The 22,009-nt window shown below is 34.2% G+C and overlaps 1 pseudogene; it reads right to left on the minus strand.

Annotated features, from left to right (window-relative positions):
- Positions 1-12,519: 12,519 nt before the first annotated feature.
- LOC110567678 (heterogeneous nuclear ribonucleoprotein A1-like) lies at positions 12,520-21,394 on the minus strand (annotated as a pseudogene).
- Between the last annotated feature and the right edge of the window lie 615 nt (positions 21,395-22,009).

The following is a 22,009-nucleotide window of genomic DNA, read 5'->3' on the forward strand; positions in this document are numbered from 1 at the left end:
ACCCAATATAGGAGCACCCAGATTCATAAAGTATGTTCTTAATGACCTATAAAGAGACTTAGACTCCCACACAATAAGAGTAGGAGACTGTAACACTCCACTGTCAATATTAGACAGATCAATGAGACAGAAAATTAACAAGGATATCGAGGACTTGAACTGAGATCTGGAACAAGCATACCTAATAGACATCTACAGAAATCTCCACTCCAAATACACAGAACATACATTCTTCTCAGCACTGCATTGCACCTGCTCTAACATTGACCACATAATCGGAAGTAATTCACTCATCAGCAAATGCAAAAGAACGGAAAGCATAACAAACAGTCTCTCAGACCACAGGACAATCAAATTAGAACTCAGAATTAAGAAACTAACTCAGAACTGCACAACCTCATGAAAACTGAACAACCTGCTTCTAAATGTTAACTGGATAAACAATGAAATGAAGGCAGAAATAAAGATGTTCTTTGAAACCAACAAGAATGAAGACACAACATACCAGAATCTCTGGGACACATTTAAAGCAGTGTCTAGAGGGAAATTTATAGTAATAAATGCCCACCAGAGAAGTGAGGAAAGATGTAAAATCGGCACCCTATCATCAAAATTGAAAGAGCTAGAGGAGTAAGATCAGAAAAACTCAAAAGTTAGTGGAAGACAGGAAATAACTAAGATCAGAGCAGAAATGAAGGAGATAGGGATACAAAAAACCCTTCAAAAAAATCAATAAATCCAGGGTCTGGTTTTTTGAAAAGATCAACAAAATAAACAGACCACTAGCCAGATTAACAAAAAAGAAAAGAGAGAAGAATCAAATACATGCAATAAAAAACCATAAAGGGGATATCACCACCGATTCCACAGAAATATAAACTACCATCAGAGATTACTACAAACAACTTTAGGCACATAAAACAGTAAACCTGGAAGAAATGGATAAATTCCTGGACAATTACACCCTCCCAAGCCTAAGCCAGGAAGAAGTCAAAACCCTCAATAGACCAATAACAAGGGCTGAAGTTGAGGCAACAATTAATAGCCTACCAAACAAAAAAAAAACCCAGGTCCAGATGGGTTCACAGCTGAATTCTACCAGATGTACAAAGATGAGCTGGTACCATTCCTTCTGAAACTATTCCAAACAATACAAAAAGAGGGAATCCTTCCCAAATCATTTTATGAGACAAACATCATCCTGATACCAAAACCTGGCAGAGACTCAACAAAAAAAAAGAAAACTTCAGGCCAATATCCATGATGAACATAGACGCAAAAATGTTCAATAAAATACTGGCAAGCCAATTGCAACAGCACATCAAAAACCTTGTCCATCACCATCAAGTAGGCTTCATCCCGGGGATGCAAGGCTGGTTCACCATACGCAAGTCTATGAATGTAATTCACCACATAAACAGAACCAAAGACAAAACCACATGATTATCTGAATAGATGCAGAGAAGGCATTCGACAAAATTCAACAGCCCTTCATGCTAAAAACTCTCAATAAATTAGGTATCAAAGGAATATATCTCAAAACAATAAAAGCTATTTATGACAAACCAACAGCCAACATCATACTGAATGGGCAAAAACCAGAAGCATTCCCTTTGAAATCTGGCACTAGACAAGGATGCCCTTTCTCACCACTCCTATTCAATATAGTATTGGAAGTTCTAGCCAGAGCAATCAGGCAAGCAAAAGAAATAAAGGCATTCAATTAGAAAAGGAGGAAGTCAAATTCATCTCTATTTGCAGATGACATGATTGTATATTTAGAAGACCTATCATCTCAGGCCAAAATCTCCTTAAACTGATAAGCAACTTCAGCAAATTCTCAGAATACAAAATCAATGTGCAGAAATCACAAGCATTTCTATACACCAATAACAGACTAACAGAGAGCCAAATCATAAGCAAACTCCCATTCAAAATTGCTACAAAGAGAATAAAATACCTAGGAATACAACTAACAAAGGATGTAAAAGACCTCTTCAAGGAGAACTACAAAACACTGCTCAATGAAATAAGAGAGGACCCAAACAGAAGGAGAAATATTCCATGCTCATGGTTAGGAAGAATCAATATCATGAAAAATGGCCATACTGCCCAAAGTAATTTATAGATTCAATACTATCCCCATCATGCTACCAATAACCTTCTTCACAGAACTGTAGAAAACCACTTTAAACTTCATATGGAACCAAAAGAGAGCCCGCATAGCCAAGACAATCCTAAGCAAAAAGAACAAAGCCAGAGGTATCATGCTACCTGATTTCAAACTATACTACAAGGCTACAGTAATCAAAACAGCATGGTACTGGTATCAAAACAGAGATATAGACCAATGGAATGGAACAGAGGCCTCAGAGGCAATGCCACACATCTACAACCATCTGATCTTTGACAAACATGACAAAAACAAGCAAGGGGGAAAGGATTCCCTGTTTAGTAAATGATGTTGGGAAAACTGGCTAGCAGTGTACAGAAAGCAGAAACTGGACCCCTTCTTAACACCTTACACTAAAATTATCTCCAGATGGATTAAAGATTTAAGCATAAGACCTAAAACCATAAAACCCTAGAAGAAAACCTAGGCAAAACTATTCAGGACATAGTCATAGGCAAGGACTTTATGACTAAAACACCAAAAGAAATGGCAACAAAAGCAAAATGGACAAATGGAACCTAATTAAACTCCAGAGTTACTGCACAGCCAAAGAAAAAATAGAGTGAACAGGCAACCCACAGAATGAGAAAAAATTTTTGCAATCTACCCATCTGACAAAGGGCTAATATCCAGAATCTACAAAGAACTAAAACAGATTTACAAGAAAAAAACAAACAAATTCATCCAAAATTGGGTGAAGGAAATGAACAGATACTTTACAAAAGAAGACATATATGAAGCTAACAAACATATGAAAAAATGCTCATCATCACTGATTATTAGAGAAATGCAAATCAAAACTACATTGAGATACCACCTCATGCCAGTTAGAATGGTGATCATTAAAAAATCTGGAGACAACAGATGCTGGAGAAGATGTGGAGAAATAGGAACACTTTTACAATGTTGGTGGGAGTGTAAACTAGTTCAACCATTTTGGAAGACAGTGTGGCACTTCCTCAAGGACCTAGAAATAGAAATTCCATTTGACTCAGCAATCCCATTACTGGGTATATAGCCAAAGGATTATAAATCATTCTATCATAAAAACACATGCACATGTATGTTCATAGCAGCACTGTTTACAATAGCAAACACCTGGAACCAACCCAAATGCCCATCAACAATAGACTATAATAGGAAAATGTGGCACATATACACCATGGAATACTATGCAGCCATAAAAAATGATGAGTTCGTGTCCTTTGTAGGGACATGGATGAATCTGGAAACCATCATTCTCAGCAAACTGACACAAGAACAGAAAATCAAACACGACATGTTCTCACTCATAGGTGGGTGTTGAACAATGAGAACACAGGGACAAACGGAAGGGAGCATCACACACTGGGGTCTGTTGCAGGGAGCAAGGGAGGGATAGTGAGGGGGTGGGGAGGTTGGGGAGGGATAACATGGGGAGAAATGCCAGATGTAGGTGACAGGGGATGGAGGCAGCAAACCACAATTCCATGTGTGTACCTATGCAACAATCCTGCATGATCTGCACATGTACCCCAGAACCTAAAGCACAACGAAAAGAAAAAGAGTAACAAACACACACACACACACACACAAAATAACAAACACTACTGTCTAAAGGCACTGTTCCAACCTGTCTTAATCTGTTTAATGTTGCTATATAGGAATATAAGAGGTTGATTAATTTATCAGCCAAAAAGGTTTGTTTATCTCACAATTCTGAGGGTTGGAAAGTTCAAGATTAGGCATCTCCAACACTGAGAGCCTCAGGCTACATCCACTCATGGTGGAAGGTGAAGGTGAGTCAATTTTGGCAGAGATAATGAGGCCAGAGGGGAGAAAAGTAGGGATGTGAAGGTGCAATGCCCTTTTAGCAACCAGCTCTTGCAAATAAAATGAGAACCAACTCACTCCCAAGGGAAAGCATTAAACTATTCATTAACCTATTCTACCCTCATTACCAAACACCCTCATTAGGACCCACATTCAAATTTCAACATGAGATTGGTGGGAAAAAACAAACCATGTCTAAACCATAGCACAAGTCCATGTACTTGCTTGTATTATCCTCACAATATCACCATGAGATATGTATTATTACTATTCCTATTGTACAGTTACAGGAACTGAAGCCTAAGAGAGGCTAAGTAGCTTGTCTAAGCTCACACAGAAAGACATGGTTAGTTTGAACCCAGCCAATATGATTTTGGACTTACATTTTTAATCCCTATAAAATACCAACCTCCCAAGTGAAAGAAATAATATTTGTAAAATTAAGATTGTTAAATATTTTATTTGTATAATGGGAAGATGATTTGGTATTACCTTGTATGATAAAATAGGGAAATATGCAGACCACAGAGATCCAGCTTATTATAATATAGGGAATCTAATTAGAAAGATACATTCCCAGGGATAGCATAATTGAAGTCCACTTTGGGCATTTGGTACAATTTAGGGTTTAGCGCTGACAATTAGCAATAAAGAAGCAAAGATTGGTCACAAAACTTAAAGAAAATTGAAAAAATTACCTGAATTTATGGAAAAGTCTTCTTTTATCTAAAATACACAAAGTAAAGCAAATAGCTTTATTGTTTGGTTCACATCTATTCTCATGCAAGAATTGGTGGTCTAAGTATGAGACAAAATTATGGCTTTCTCATCTCTAATAAACCTCTATGTTTTATTTCTACAATAAGATATGGGAGTCCAAATATATCTCCTAAATTACGCATTTTCTTTAGCAGACTGCCTTAAAGCTCAGCTATTACAAAGAGTAAAACAAATTTGAGAAGAGCAGACAGATTGCTTTTTTCAACAAAGAGAAATCAAATAACACTTTTTATAGATTCATTTATAAATTCATTAAGATTCCTATATTCTTCAAAGATCACCCCTGCAATGTTAATAAGAAGCACAAAGCTCTCAGAACAAGCTTTTATCTGTTTATAACTTTGAAATTCTCGGCAGCTCTCCCATAGTCATACATGGTTGGGACTATCAAAATCTGTTTGTCCCTTAGATACCTTTATTTGCCAATAACATGATATATGAGAATCAATGAAATCATGTTACAAATGTGGAGTAGGCTCAGAAGTTTCTCACAGATATGGAAAAATATCAAATTTAAGTTTTTCTGTGGCCATTTGAGAATAAGTGCTGCTGTTTTAGTGCACCGAGGTTGAGCAAACTGAAACAGGAATGCAGACATGGTTTTAAATTCAGATACATTGTCAGTTGTCAGACTCTGGCTAGTGAGTAGAATACACTAATTCAGCTATTGCTGCATTAACGGTACCCTAATATTCAGTTGTTTAGTTAGCCATAATGTGTAGTTTAATTACTTGAAAATAACTGAATAACACTTTATTCATTAAGCTAACACTCGCTTCTGCAGCAGATAACCCCTTCTCTCCTGCTACAGTAGAGTAACAATAGGAGTATTTTTAGCTCATGTCCTAATCCAAGCTGGTGATCCTGGTTGGGTAGCCATCTATGTCGTAATTTAGTGACTGGAGCTTTTCATATTGTGGTCTCCTGTTCGCTACATCATTACATTTGTTTATACTCAGTTAACGTTTTAGAAAAGAGAGCAAGAATGACTTGAGGAAGGTTTTTAGGTCACACATTTCACAATGTGTATGTTTCATAGGTTAGAATTCGATGGCACGGCAACTCCAACCTGCAAGAAGGGATAGGAAATGTAGTGAAGTTCTGAAGTTGAAAGAAAAGGGAACAGAATTTGATAAACACAGCATTCTCAGCAATGAGCATTATGAACAACAGGTTTATTAAAAACTTAGGCATATATATCCTATATACATACCTATTTTTATACATATGTAAATGAAAGTACTTAAATGTACCTCTTCATATATACCTCTCATTTTGACCATTCATCTGTCTCAATCAAGTATTGATATTAGTCTAGTCATGTTGTTTCTGTATGTTATTCTGGTTATGTTATTCTTAGTCTGTGCTGATCTTTGCTCCCTTTTTCAATATCTCACATCTTCCCTCTTATAACTGCCCTTGATTGTTGTACTTCCAATAGCTGTATGAGTCAAGCAATAGTACCTCATCTCACACTTTATATTTAAAAAGGGATTTATTGGATCTCAGAATCCAAAAATGTCAGAAACAGAAACCTTGGAAAGGATAAAGATATGGCTGAACCTCAGAAACTTAGACAGCACAGGATTCTAAATCTACCCGGGCCCTATACCTAACCCGTCTTTTCTTCTCTCTGAGTGTCAGATTCATTCTGTCTCTGCAGAAAATCTGCTCAAATATGTCCGTAAACATTGCTTTTGCACCTGAGGAAATCTACCACCAGAGAGAAACTCTCTTTTTGGTTTCAATTAAAAAATTCCACTTGGCTTAATCATACATCCAACTCTGGATCAATCAGGGGTTTGTGGGAAGGTCATCTAGGATAATAGCAGTTCTCATGGGAATGAGATCCTTGTAAAGTATGTGCTGCAATTCCCTGAAGAAGTGGGGTGGGAGAAAAAGGTGATGTTTGGGTAGTGGGAAGTGATGGTTGTAGAAACAACAAATGGTACTAGAAGGAAAAATAATAAATTTACTTCTGCAGAAACTCACAGATTTTCTCAGCAAAATTCCTGTTCAGTTATTATACTGCAAACATTTGAAGACCTTACTAGAAACTTACTTTTTATTCTTAGATTATTTTATCGTCTCCTTTCTTTTTTCCTGCATCTTTTAAATCACGATCTATTTTTTTTTTATTTTGTTTTGTTTCCTAAGTTATCCTTTTAGCATCATTGAAGCTCCATGCAGTATACATTCCTTTATGGTTCTTAACTGCTGTCTACCAACTTACGTTATTCTTGGCATTATTTTCTGAATTATCTGAAGCTGCATTTTCCCTTTGACCACATAGTCCCTAAAAATATATCCTTGTAGTTGGGCCTATGAACATTTTTGAATGTGACCAAATAGAAAGTATTTTACACATCATGACTTAGTACAGACTCTCACATTTATACACATGTTTATATAATTGAGAAAAGTTTTGTGGAAAATGCTTATCTTTATTGTTTGTAATTTACTCTCATATTTACTTTGACACATTTCATTTGTAATATGAAGGTCACAAGCAATTAAATTTGTTTCACGATTGTCTCCTCTAGTGGACTCACTCTGACCATCTAATCTCTTAGCATATAAACTGTGTGGGGTACACTGGCCAATGTCATCTACAGGTCCAATGACTACCTGCTAAACATGCAGATCTTATACCTTGGATGTCATAGAGTGTCTATGGCATCATCAACCCTAGAACAACTGGAGTGTTCCATCTTCAGTTACTGGAATGCCAAATTTCTGGGTTATAGTCTATCCACAAGGGGCTAGTGAGTTCAGCCAAAGTTTTAAGAGTTCTGGAGTGAAGAGCTCTCTGAGCCTGAGTTTCCTTATTCATAAAATAGTAGTAAAAATGATGCAGGGTCCTTCCTTAACAGAAACTAACCATCTATCAAATAAAAATCCCAAATAGTGTATCCTAAACAGCATGGCAACAATTATGAACAAAGTACCACAAAATAGCATGCATGCACCCTACAATCACCCTGTTTGGAGTGATTACTTTTCTTCTCTACTGTTTTTAAGTAAACTTTCAGTGTAAGTTACTTAATCGGGGCTTGATGAAATAATAAGATTTTACCAGGGAGAGGGGGCAATGAGTGGTGAGCACTCCGGACTAAATAAACATCAGAACAAATAACGAGTCATATTATCATCTTTTTCACTTTATACACATATCATTTGAGAAACCATCAGATAGGATAATAACAGTATAATAGTAATAATAGCAATCACATAGGCTACAGTGACAGCATGCCAGCCATTCCACCTGTTTTATTTAATTCTCATGACAACTTTTGATATGGGTATAAGTATTATTATCCCTGTCTTACAATGTAGTTAGGGCATGTTAATTTGCCCAAGGTCATAGAGCTAGAAGTTTTGGAATTAGAATTTAAACCCTGGTCTGTCTCATTCCTTGGTAGAATCTTTTAATCACAGGCTTGTTCACTTTCTCAGCTCCCAGCAACTAGGCTATGATCCATCATTTCCAAAGTTGTTGCTGCCATAATCAATGATACATGTGTTTTGATTGTCACATAGAAATGTTTGCGAAGCCCCTCTTTTAGTTGTTAATCATTTTTTCTTCTATAGCTGGATTGTCCAATATGACAGCCATGGCTACTTAAATTTAAAGTAATTAAAGTAAAATTAAAAATACATTTTTTTATTTGTACTACCTACATTCCAAGTGTTTAATAGCCACACATGGGTTGTGGCTACCATCTTGGACAGGATACACATGGTGTGCGCATGCACACACACACACATACACACACACATACACGTTTCCATTGTTATAGAAAGTTTTTAGATGGGTTGCACTGAAGAACAATTTGAGACACAGATATTGAGACCATTGACTATACTCCTTAAGTCAATTTAATATGATTTTACTATATTTTATTCCCTCTCAGCTTCCTTACTTCACACTCATGAAAATTAATTTCCTATATCCTAAGAAAATATCAGCTATTATAAATTTATGTTTATATGCTTTGTATTTCATTCCTAGAGGTATTATAATTAATAAAAAAGGAAACATAAAACTAATTTCAAAAATTAATAAAATATTTATTTAATTCTGATTGGCCCATTATGGCCCAGTTCCAATAAGTCATCAGAAATGTGGTTACTGTAAATGAAAATCTTGACTGTGTCTATACAGCTTTGGTGCATTTGAATCACTCAGTTTTGATCTTTCATTAAACTTGCACTGAGTGGCAGATAGTTTGGCACAGGAATTACATAAAAATAAGATCAAATAATCTTGGATCTCTAGGCATTACTGGAATGTGCACTCCATGGGTTAGCATTTTCATTGGCTTGTACTTTGCTATATCCCCATCACCCTTTGGCATATAATAAGAACCTCCAAAATACATTTTTGAATGAATGAGTGAATGAAATAATGTTGTTTTATGTTTTTTGTTTTTTGTTTTTTTTACAATTTTTAGACATGTGTACATGTTTTGGCCGTGAAAAATGGGGTAAAAGGAGCTGGCCAAAATCCTAACTCCCTTCCTTTTGCCCACTCCCTGTAGACATGGTTTTAATGTAATTCAGTTTTAAGCAAAAAATTTCTCACTTAAAAACTTGAAATAAATCTCAAACATGTTACTTAGATTCTGCTTTTCCTAATAGGTTTAAAATGTAAGCTAAATTATAAATCGAAACAGCACGCCTAAAATTAGATATGAATTCCTTTGTGGTACTGGCCATCACACTTCACATATCTGATTCTGTAGAAGCTTTATTGGAATTATGCCGGGGTGAACCCCAGATGTTCAAGCAATGCTCACTTTTCCAGGCAAAATTAAAATAGAAACCCTTCATTCTGGCAGCCAAAATGCTTAAAGTTGGCATGAAGCCTCTCAGAGACTAATGAGAAAGATGAGAATGATAACACTACATTGAGATTCTATTTCATTATTCATCCCCTACTCTCTATGGAGGCTTTACAAACATTAGCTAATGCTCTGAAACATCCCTGGGAGGTACTTTATCATTGATGTCTTTGTCTTGTACCGTGGAAACCGAGGCACAGGGAAAGATGAAATTATTTGAGCAAGTTCATCTAAAAAGATATCAACTGCAAAAGACTGGAAACTGTATTTTTCAAAATTTCAAACTCTTGACAGTCTTAAAGTACTAAATATATACAGAATAAAATATTATAGTAGCCAAACCGTTTTTTAGGTGAAGAAATCACTGGTGTTATTTTAAAGAACCTTCTAATTTGATACATGCAGCTATGCTGAAAGGAAGAAAAAGACGTTTCTTAAATCCTCTTACTTTAGAGAAAGTTTGGTGATATAACCTGGGAATTCCACTTCTTGTATGATATCATAGTGAATTTTTGGCATAAAAAATAGCGCCCCAAATTTTTTATAAGATCTTGACAGGCTCTGCAATTCACTGTGTAGCATTTCATCATGTTATTAAATAGTATTAAAACATATTTTTAACAATTTAACAATATTCCACAACGTGACTATATTATAATCTAGAAAGTTGTTTATCTTTTTTGGATATTTAACTCTAATAATATTTACTAATTTAAATAATGTTTCGATGACTAACCTTGTATATAAGAATGTTCTGCTATCCAATGATTTGTCATATAGCAGATTCCTAGAACAGAACGAAAAGGCCATGATTCAAAGGGTAGAGAAATTATTAACATTCTTGCAATATTGCTCATTCCCCTCCTAAAAGGTAGTGTCAATTTGCTCATCCATTAACAACACAATGGAGTTTACTTTGAGGCACTTTCTCCAAACCTGAGTATAAATATTTCTCAAACAAATATTCCAAAATTTTAAAGATAAACATTTCTATATCACTAATTGATGTGTGAATGAGTGTGGATATTTAAGAAATGTTTAACACCTCCTTTTATTTTACCTTTAAAAATCCCCTCTAAAACAAACCTAAAGCAACTACTGAAATAATGTACTTTTGTTAAAAGAAATGAACTCTTATTAAACTACTGTACTTATTAATGTCATGAGATACTTATAATAATAAAATGTTATGAGGATACTTATAATATGGACTTTTAACATTTTTATTATATTTGTAAAATATATGTGCTATTTATTGACATCTATAAGGCATCTTCAAATACAGAAATTAAATTCCTGGACCTCTTTTGGGTTGTGTCATGGTAATAGAAGGAATATTCACTGGGAGTCCAACATATCCACCTATGAATTCTGGGTATGTGATTTGGTATGCTGTAACATTTTAATCAGATAATTTAAACATTTTATACTTTCAAATGTTTAGTTGAATAAATTATAAGTTGTTTATGATGGTACTCTTATGAGGTAGATCAAAAGCACATTCATAAATAAATGGGCATCATGTGAAGAGGTACCAGGCATATGTGGCACACAGTCGCTTCTCAATAAATATAGACTTTTTCTCTTGTCCTGCATTTATTTAAATTCAGTAAGGCTTTGAACTCTTTTCCCAGTGGAAGTAATACATTTTTCATTATCCCATCAAGTATCTCTAATCAGTAAATCTTGTTAGCACAATAAACAAATTATTTCTAAGACAGGTTGCTAAAACCTAGAATCCTATGTAGAACCATGGAACAAAAAGCCAGCCCTCTGATGCAAGAATTGCACATCAACCTTATCTTTGAGAAAATTATATGCTAACCAACTAAACCATCCAATTAGAATCACTCCAGTAGATTTAAATTATAATTACTCATTTAATAATTTTCTGACCTAGACTTCTACATCCATTACTCTAAGACCATTGTTCTTTTTTGGCAAAGTAATTCAGTAAGAATCAACAAAACAGTTTTTAACTATTAATTTATTATTGATATGTTGTTTAATTACCATGTGACAAGCACTTAGCCCTGTACTAAAAAAATTAACCTGTAATTTCTTTCTTTTTGTAGACATTCTGTAGCTTTTTATAATTTAAGATATGGCTACATATTTTAATAGTCTCTGGGTGTATGTTAATAAAGAGACGATAGGACTGCTGACTTGTACCACCATATCTATAGCTCTGAGAGTAATAGAATTCTTGGTGGGGGGCACATGGCACTGAGAATAAATAATATGCTTTATTTAGATACTCTAATTTTGGGCATTTGGCAACTCACAACAAAATCTAATTCTAATTTATCAGTCATCTGATGAATATAATTATTAAATGTATTTTAAATCCATTCTACCTGTTTCAGTTTTTAACTACTAAACACAATATTCAAATCAATTTTTTTTAAAAAAATACATATTTATTCAGTATCATGATCAGACTATTACATTTAGCAATCAACAGCATGGTTGAAAAAAATCTACATTAAAACCCTTTGTTAGAATGCTTTACACTTTACACAGAACAGAAACTAACATAACCTGTTGTACAATTACTCACAAAAACAGTTCTTAAGATTTTTGCCCATACCAATGAGTATTGTCTAAACCATGTCTTCTTTGCAGCAGCTAGGCCCTACCATCACTGTGCTTGGGGGAGTTCACAAGTCTGTAGTAAACTATAGCTTCCCTGCCACTACTCTGGCTCTCTTCTCCTACTAAGCTGTGTTTCCTGGCAGTAATTAAAATCTTCTGCCACCTCTGTAGTTACTGCTGCTACTGGAGCTGCCATAGTCACCTTGGTTTTCGTGCTTTGGCAAAGTATTCCTAACTCCACCATCATAGGGGCCAGAGCTTCTACCTCCAAAGTTTCTTCCCTTTATGGGTCCAAAATTTGAAAACTGATTGTGATTAATTGCCAAAATCATTGTAGCTTCCACCACCTCCAAAATTGCTTCCATCATTACCAAATCCATTATGGCCATAGCCACTGCCACTGAAGTTTCCTCCAAAACCAAAGTTGTCATTTCCACCAAAAACACCTCCACAGCTACCACCAATGTTTCCAGAACCACTTTGACCTCTTTGGCTGGATGAAGCACTAGCCATCTCTTGCTTGACAGGGCTTTCCTAACTTCACAGCCGTGGCCATTCACAATATGGTATTTCTGAATGACATTCTTATCCACAGAGTCATGGTCTTCAAAGGTTACAAAGGCAAAGCCCCTTTTCTTGCCACTGCCTTGGTCAGTCATGATTTCAATCACTTCAATTTTCCCATACTGTTCAAAATAATCCTTAGGTAATTTTCTTCCGTGTCTTCTTTAATGCCACCAACAAATATCTTTTTTGCAGTTAAGTAGGCACCTGGTCTTTGATAATCTTCTCTAAAGACAGTTCTCTTTGTTTCTACAACTCTTCCATTCACCTTGTGTGGCCTTGCATTCATGGCTGCATCCACCCCCTCCACAGTGGCATATGTGACAAACCCAAAGGCCCTCGACCACTTGGTGTTTGGATCTCTCCTTCCTACAAAGTCCTTCAGCATTCCCCATTGCTCAAAATGGCATCTCAGGCTCTCATCAGTTGTTTCAAATCCCAATCATACAATGAAGAGCTTCTACAGCTCTTTGGGCTCTTTAGGAGACTCTGACTGGACGTGACAGTAGTAGAAGGAGAGACAATGCTTCCTCAGCAGGTAGACAGAAAGAAGTAAGCTAACGAATTTATCTCAAATCGGATTCTTCAACCATTTGTTGTTAGAAGTTCTATGACTTGTTTCTGCAACTGAGAAACATTAGCTCTGATTTATGCACCAAGCAATAATTTTTAATTGCATAACAACATTCTGTCTACCAAATATTCTCACAAAGTCTTATGATCAGTTACTCCTCACAAACGTGTCTAATATGGTTAGAATTATCTGTGTCTATAACCCAGTGGAAGGTATTGAATGAGAGAATTGGGCATAGGATTTATGATGTATTCTACAATCTTCAGAGAAGTTTGCAGTCATTGTCTACTTAATGAACACAATAGCCATATAATGTAGCTAAGTATTATTATCCCACAATTGAATAAAATGAGAGGTTCACTGCCTTGCCTTGGGCAACATAGTAGGTAACAAATTGGAGATTAAGATATGAAAATTTCTAACCGTCATGTTTTGTCTTTTTTTCCATTCTCTAAAAAGGAACTACGTTCTATTCTCGAAGAAGTTTAATTTCTGTAGAGGTTAAAAGCATTCCTGAATATGAATTTTTAAACATATTTTAGGCCTTTGAATAATCTACTTTATGGAACCCATATTGCATTCACATGTCATTTAAACCTTCCAATATTAACTGATACACATAATCCAAAATGAATAATTCATTCATTCAACAAAAGTTTTATAGATGCTTAATAATACCATAAAATAGCTGGTGCTAAGGCTAAAAAGAGTCAATAAGCCAAGGTTCCTACCTTCAATAATTTCTTTGTCATTAATATTTGATACTATAAAGAAGCATAAATACTAATTAAATATGTATATTTAACATATATGGTTAATATCCCAAAAATAATAATTTATACAATTACAAAATTTTAAGTAATCTTTAAAACCTATCCAGCTCAATTAATATGCTATGTTTATTCTGCTTTAGATATAAAGGAGCTTTCAAGTCCAGTTCACTATAGTTAATAAACCAATTTCAAATTGCAAAGACATCTGGTTCATCCATAGTTACACAAGTTACATTAAGGGAAAATATTAAAATAGGCTTTTACAAAATATAAACTTTAGTTCCAGGCAAGAAATTATTTAAACACACACGAAAAATCTTTAAATCAAAGGGTGTTTTATATGACCATATATAAACACTAAACTTGTGTTTCTTGAAATTTGATATTTTCTTTGTGTGGGAAGAATTAATTCACTTTGTCTCTAAGCTAAAAAGGAGTGACTGTCACAGGAGAAAAGCCTTGAATTACTATAATCCCTAAGAGAAGTTATTGTAGATGATATTGGATAAGATACATTTCTAAAGGACCAATACCATTTAACAAGAGAGAGTGGAATAGCCTAATGAATTTTGAGGCCCCTTTTGCAATTAATGGCTTGAAGTGCTTTCTTTTGTTGTCTTTCTTATTGTTTATATTAACTTTGTTAAAATTATTTATTTGCTTTGTCTTTAAAGAGATTTTTGACCACTAGAGCTTCCACTCTTCAATACATGCACAAAATCTTCCAATTTTAGGGAATCTGTTGAGAATGATAGCAGCAATTTTTTTAATGCAATGAAAATCTCACAAATATCAGGATTGTTCAACAGGGTAGGAGTCAAATTGCTTTCCCAAATCTTTGTATTGGAAACAAGAAACTCTACAATAAAATGTTTTAGTTCATTTTTAGTTCACAAATACATGACTTCTCTTCTGTAATAATTACAAGAGAACTTTAAAAAAAATAAATATATACATATTTCTCTACTATATATTTTTTAAAGCTAGGCAATTTTCCAGACATTTTAAATGTATATTTCTTCTATTACAATATTTGTTATTTTACCCCTCTGAGGTCAGTAAGTACTATAGTCTTATTCTGGTATTATTGATAAGAAGATGAAGGCAGACGGGGCTCAGATGACATATTTATTACAGCAGAGGAAATTAACGACAGCGCTGGGATCAAACTCAGAAGCTCCTGGCTCACTTACCAATAGTTTGCATATTTGTTCAAAATAAAAATGTCACCCAGCAAACTGACTGTAAAAAACAGTGCCTCTTAACATAGCACCTAAATTTTCTCTTCAACTTAAAAATAAGAAAGAGCAATAATATCAATATACTTCTACTTCTTATTTTTCATAAAGTTCCTAAAAATGAGAAATAGTTTGGTACATTTGTGTATAATTCCTAACTATAAAATTTTTCAAGCAATAAGTGCCTCAAAAAGCTAACTTAAACATTACATGACATATTGCTAAGAAAGCTTCGAGGGAATTTGAGATTTGGATTGGACTGGGGAAAATTCTCTAACAGTCCATCTAGTTATAAACGTTTTATGTGGAGTTTTTCTTTATGTATTCTTCCGTGGATGTGTGTGGACATTTTTTTAAAAAAGAAAGAAATCTGGAATTTTATTTTTAAATAGGAGAGTAATCATGCATTTTTATGGGAAAAAAACTGGACGCCTAGAATGAATTAATTAAACTATCTGAAGATAACCATTTACTCCTTTTTATGGGCATAGTCAATTATACTCACCTTAATTAAGCATGCTGTTCATTCATAAGATAATAAAATGTAGATATTAGTACCTGAAACATTCCAATGTTCACAAATTTTAGTTCCTGAAACTAAATTTGCCTGTAACTGAGCTGAATAGGACAGAAATAATCTTACCCAATCAGAGAAAATTATGGATGAGTTTACAGGGATTATTTCAGCCCAATAATTTGGAGGAATGTATCCCCATTTCCACACACACACACACAAAAGGTTTTATGTTGAGGATTCTTCTCTTCCTTTAAATTGCAACCTACTATGGAAGGAAAGTCTTTATTTATAATCTGTCTTCAAAATTGGGACAATTCAAATCAAGTCATATGTACAAAAGAATGGATGTTGGGAAAGGGGACAAAGCAAGATTGGTGTGGGGCAGTCTGTGAAGGAAAGTAACAGAAATGGTAATAATATTCTTCAGTCTTGATTATGCCATCAATCACAATTTTGGTTTTTAAAGCTAAAAAGTTGAGAACGAGAAAAAATCATGAAAAGAAAATAGTTAAAGGAGAAGGTGGGTGAAATGGACATTGAGGGAAGTGCTACAGCTTGATTTGCAAGTTTTCAGGAGTAGATGTTCCCATGTCAACTCTCACCAACCATTCAGCTATATTAAGTACTCTAAATACACTGGATTCCTTAAAAAGTATTTGCCATGGAACAGAATTCAGCATGTGAACTGTAATCAAAGAGTTTTAGTTTGCAAAAGTATATCATTAACTCACCCTGTGTGAGTCCCTAGAATATAGTTATAATAAAGCTTCTGGTACACATGTACTCCTAGTGTGTATGTGTGTGTACATGTGTATGTGTGAGATACTATGTTCTCTAAATTGCTAATTTACTTCAAAGAAGATAGAAGAATATCCAGTATGTATAAATGTGAATTGTACATTTTAGACTCTAGTGCCACCATAAATTTCACCCTTCTTTCCATATTAGTATTAAAATATTCATGTCTACAATTTTCAAAGAATGTTGCTCACAGTAACATCCTGACTGTCTATCAGTGGGTCAGTATCCCACCCTGCCATAATGGTAGCTTTCTCTAGAGTGCTTTTGTGGCAATCAACATGGAAGAAAAATACAAAAGAAGTATTATTCATCAGATATCCATTGTATCTACAGTGCTAGATTTGCTATATAAAATATTCACGATGTTATTTTATATATTCAGAATAAAAAATGGGAACTTAAAATGTACATTTTGAGTGTATGTACCACATATAGACAATGTCTTCTAGTAGGAAAACAAGAGAAAATTTTACTATAAATTTTATTCTATAATATCAAACACTCAGCCAATTATTATTTATTCCATGGCCTAAAAGATACATATATTTCTTTTATTTTAAAACTTTTTTTAACATTGCCATTTTTACTGGTCTTTTTATTTTTCATATCACACAATTAAACCCATGTTCTGTCTTCTGGCAAGGTGAATAAAAATTAAATATTCATTTAAATAATCTCCATGCTTATGTTCAACAATCCACATCTAAAATATTATTAATGTGTTAAATTATTAAACATAAATCACAGGACAAAACTTTCAGCTTGTAAAAGTCACCAAGGTAAGTCATGGAATCTCAGTGTCACTTAGTTTTTTATTATATAAATTGAATTTTTAAAAAGGCATGTAGAGTTTATTCACATGACTAAAAATAGCTACACAAGAGTGGATAATTATTTCATTATGCAAACGTGAAACAACACTCCATTGATTTACCACAATAAAAAACAATTTTCTAAGAGTAATATGAAGTATTTCGTTTTTCAGTTTTCTCATCATAAGGCTTCATATATTCCTTGGTATTTAAATACTCAGACATAAGACATATTTTCCTATTGTGAAAATAGTGTGTGCACACATGTGTATTTATAAAGAGTAATATAAATGTGTTGAACACAACAAGAATAAAAGTTCACAATGAGGAATTTAAACATGAAAATTCATTCAAAATAATTCAAGCATCAGGATGATAATATTAATCTAGACTTTCTAAATACTGATTTTCACTATAATAGAAGCCCTGGAGATATTCAGCAAAAACATGTTTGTAATGATTATACCTTTTTGAGGAATTAAGAGATTCTCTGAATAATAAAAATCTACCCTAAGACGCATTCGTTAATCCATTCACTCATAGCTAAAGCCTGTACCCCAGCAAGCAAGTGTGATCTTTTCTGCAATGTCTAACACAAACTATGGCACTTTAATAAATGATCACATTTGAAAATGTAAATGCACTTCTCTCAAGGAAAGATCAAACAGAACTCTTGTTTAATTCATGTTATGAATATACTTTTTAGTTCAAATACTCTTTCAAGATGTTTTCCTGGTAAAATTCATATATCATATATCTATATAAACATATAGGGAGTGAGTGTGAAAAACTCTGTTGGAGAAGTTTTACACTTTGCAAGTCCTTTAATGAGAGTCAGAGAACGCCATCAGGAAGACTCATAAGCTTGTATGAAGTGAGACTCATTTTAATGAAAACCTCTCTCACACACCTCATTTGTAGAATTATACTAAGCAGCTTAAATTCTTCATCTGTCACTTAGAGGTTAGGCTTATTGAAATGCATCCTGGACCACAAAATGCCCTTTTTCCTTTCTCTCATTTTTAGTACTGCTGAGTCTTTGTTCTGAAGGCCATTGATCGGTTCTGACAAGAAAGTAAAGCTCTACAAACAATCTTGTGAAGGACCGATTGTTAGTGTCATCAGATGTCTTGGTGTACTCCTAACTGAATGAAATTGTGAAATGATAGATGTTCTGAGGGAGAATTCTTTCAGGCATGTAAGAGTCCCTTCTGAACTATATTAATGCCTTATTTCAAAGTTTAAAATTTATCTCCTTATTTAGATGACCAATAGCTTGTCTCTGGCTTGACTATTGTTGATTAATTGGTCTAGAAGAACCAGTAGTAAAGCTTCTGTATTTTTCTAAAGGTAAATTCACCAGAACAAACTACTCAAAGTCAGTAGAAAATACAATAAGCTGTAAAGTATGCTCTGGCTGAGAAAAGGTAAAACAAAACTTTTGTAGATCAAAATGTGAAAAATACAATGACTTATTTATAACTTGTCAGGTGTATTCCCACAACTCATTTTGTTTCTGTTTTCCACAACTTCAGGAACATTTTGAAACACCCCCACCAAACCAATCACTTTCTCACACCTCAGTTGTGATCCAGACTTAAAACAACTTTTTAAATTTTGTTTTAAAGTATCAAGAATTTCCATAGAAATTACTGAAATATTGAATATTGGTTGTGGATGCTCAGTTATAGCTTTGTTGAAGTATTTGAGGATATTATAATTTATTATTTTTATAAACTAGATTTTTTTTTGCTATAAGTTTTATACTTGTTTTTAAAATGACTAGAGTCCTTGACATATATAGTATTTTGAGCTTTAAAAACTAAATGTTTATACAATTACAGATTAACATTAGTAATGTGCTGTGATGATCCTTGTTGTAATTATGAGATGATCTAAGAAAATGTTATTTTAATTATTTTCATAAATTTGCCAGCTACTAAGGTCTATTTTTTAATCTTTCTATTCACTTTTCCCACATTTAACACCTAATGCAGACTATTCTAAACATTTGAACTCCAAAAATCTTCTGAACTATATTAATGCCTTAGTAAATTTTCTTTCTACAGGAATATGAATTCAAAATATAAATTCCAAGTTATCTAGCATGAGCATATCTAATCATTGACAAAGTCACCTTTATCTTTCCAAGTAAAAAAAAAATAGATAGCTTCCTTTGGTTGTATCATTAGGCAGGGATGTAGTTGAAAGATGATAGAAAACATTTTAAGAAATAATCTCAGAATCATTCTTTTCCTCTCATCTCATGAAAAAGTTTTCCTTGCCTATCATATTAGGAATTCTGAAAATCCCTTTGTGTTAAGATTGGCAGTGCAGCATCACCACATTTCTGAGCACTTTTGACATGCATTGGCACGTCCTGGGTTCCTGTTACACAGTTTAATACTACTTGGTATAAATTTAATAGATCATTTTATTTGGGTGTAACTAGAATGACAAATATGAAGAGAAATAAAAAAGAAACGTGTTGCATATCAAATCATTTAACATGTATGTAGTTTTAGAAATTCAAAATTTACATATTTTAAAAAAGAATTTTTCAACATGCATAAAACGCAAACTACAAGATTTCTAATTTTAAGACTCTAATAATTACTGCTAGAAATTGTAAACCCAGCATAAAACTTACAGAGTTTACATAATCTATTTAAATATCTGACTACTACTAGGTGCATGTGGTTGTCATGAGTTATATGTTTATTAATCTTTCATTTAAAACCTAGTTAATATAAGCTCTTGACATCTTTCAGACCTTAAAAATTATGATTGCCACATTATTATATTAAAATAGACACATATTTTGGTTTGGGCCAGTAAATTAAGTCATATAGAATTTTTTAAATTTTAATAAATTACATTTAAATAAAGTTAAATGGAAAAATTCTAAAATTGAATACAATAAAACTTTGTAAAAAATATTTTATAACATCTACATATAAATATGTATAAAATTTTGAAGTGTTTATATTGTTAGTTTCAGTTTACATGTTGAAAGCATCTTGACTATTAACAAAATTGACATAGTAGCTGTTTTTATTGACTGATGAAGAGATTGTTCGCTCATTTATTCATTTATTTAGCCAACATATATTTAGAACCCCTAATAGGGAATAGGGATTTGACAGTAACCTTTCCCTGGGCTATCTACTACTAGAGCACCTCTACATTCATCAAAATGTCTCCCATCCTTATTATTTCTGAAAGTCACTGAAAGATAGCTTACAAGCAACTCATTTTTGGAACCAATAGCCATAATCTTCCATTCTTGCACTTGCCCTTTTTGTAATACATTGCAGGGACATCAGTTCTTTTGTGGTCATTTAACTATAATGAAATATTAAAGATAAAAAACCCAGCAACTTGATTATCAGGGTCATCTATACATAAAATAACAAGGTGTTCCTTAAAATATATCCTTTAAAATGCATCCAGAATCCACTCACTTCTCACTACCTCCACTGCTCCCACTATGGGTCTGTCATCATTATCTCTTGTCCCTAAATTACCATAAAAGCTCTCTAGCTGGCCTTCCTCTTTTGATTCTTCCTCACGCTCTTCATTTTCACAGAGCTACCAGAGAGCATGTCATTCTTCTGCTCAATACCCTAAAGGAACTTCCATTTTATTCAGAGTAAAAGCCAAATTCTTATAATGGCCTAAGGCCTGGTTCTTCATGACTTCTCTGGCTTCCTCTTCTATTCTCATCATCCTTGCTCACTCCATTCCAGAGGGATTGGCCTCCTTTCTATTCCTCAAAAATCCGTTTTACACTCTGGCCCTAAGACATAGGCACTGCTCTTCTATCTTCCTGTGTTGGGAAAAGCTGCAAAGGAGAAAGGACTTACAGAGTGCCTGCGGCCTCTGAGGAGGAAGGCCTCTTCATGCCTCATGTTCCGGTGCAGGGTGACCTTGGCTCTGTTACCGTAAACATTGTGCTCAAGGATGTAAAACCCCTTCATAGCACTATGACGTAGCCAGACTTGTAGGCTTCCTGTAAGGCCCGAGTTCCATCAGCTATGCATAGATAATAGGCTAAAGATAACCACATGTTCTTATTTTGTGAAACTCCCAAACTGCCACTGTTATCAATCCTTAGGATGATACACCAGTTCTGGCTCACTGATTCACTCCACCATCACTCCACCTCTACCCTGTAGATCAAAGTGATTGTAATCAATAAATAGTGTGGATGATCAGAGCTTGGGGCCTTCACCATTTCCTCCAGAGTAAAGAAGTGATGGCCCCCTGGTCCCACTTTTTCTCTTTATCTGTCTTTTTCTCATTCCTTTGTCACCATCGAACACAGGGTACCCACAGTTGATGCAGGGCTGGCTCCCTACATTCTGGTGCCCAATGTGGGGTTCATGGATTCATACATTCTGGTGCACCAACATCTGGGACTCATGGATTCCCTACATTCCTGCAATCCTCTTCAGCCAAACCACTTCTTGAATAACCCTTGTTCCTCCTTCAGGTCTTTGTGAAAGTAGCATTTATTTGATAAA

This window comes from Aotus nancymaae, unplaced genomic scaffold (assembly GCF_030222135.1).
Source record: "Aotus nancymaae isolate 86718 unplaced genomic scaffold, 86718_ANA_hifiasm-v0.15.2.pri h1tg000007l, whole genome shotgun sequence".
Taxonomy (NCBI): Eukaryota; Metazoa; Chordata; class Mammalia; order Primates; family Aotidae; genus Aotus; species Aotus nancymaae.